Source organism: Terrapene carolina, unplaced genomic scaffold (genome assembly GCF_002925995.2).
Source record: "Terrapene carolina triunguis isolate 2854851 unplaced genomic scaffold, T_m_triunguis-2.0 Scaffold461, whole genome shotgun sequence".
In the NCBI taxonomy this organism is placed as follows: Eukaryota; Metazoa; Chordata; order Testudines; family Emydidae; genus Terrapene; species Terrapene triunguis.
The window spans coordinates 1,769,446-1,769,993 of NW_020664812.1; positions in this window are offsets into that span (position 1 = coordinate 1,769,446).

Genomic DNA, 548 nt, shown 5'->3' on the forward strand with positions numbered 1-548 from the left:
ATGGGGTGTGCATAGCACGTCCTGGCGTTGGGCTGCTACCAGGTGCAGTGGCATGGAGGAGCGGAGATGGTGCTGTGTTCCCAGCGCCTGCTGCCCAGCCAGAAGTGAGATCTTGCCCGGAATGGGCACTAGGACCCTCTGCTCTTCGCGAAGGGATGGGGCACCCCCTGGAGGTGCCCTTCCTGAGTGCTAAGCCAGCTGTGGGGCAGAACCCCATAGCTGTCCACGTTCTGGGGCAGCTGGCATCTGCTGCCACCCCCTCCAGCACACCACAGCCTGAGGGAGATGGAGAAGGAGCTGCAGAGAGGTGGAGCTCCCAGGATGCTCGGCAGGGAATGGGACCGGCGGAACGTCCTGGCTCCCAGGATTCTCGGCAGGGAACGGGACCGGCGGAGCGGCCCGTCTCGCAGGATGCTCAGTGGGCAGCAGGACCATCAGAGCGGCCCGTCTCGCAGGATTCTCGGCGGGGAGTGGGACCAGCGGAGCGGCCCGGCTCTCGGTATGCTCGGCGGGCAGCGGGACCGGCGGAGCGGCCCGGGTCTCGGGAT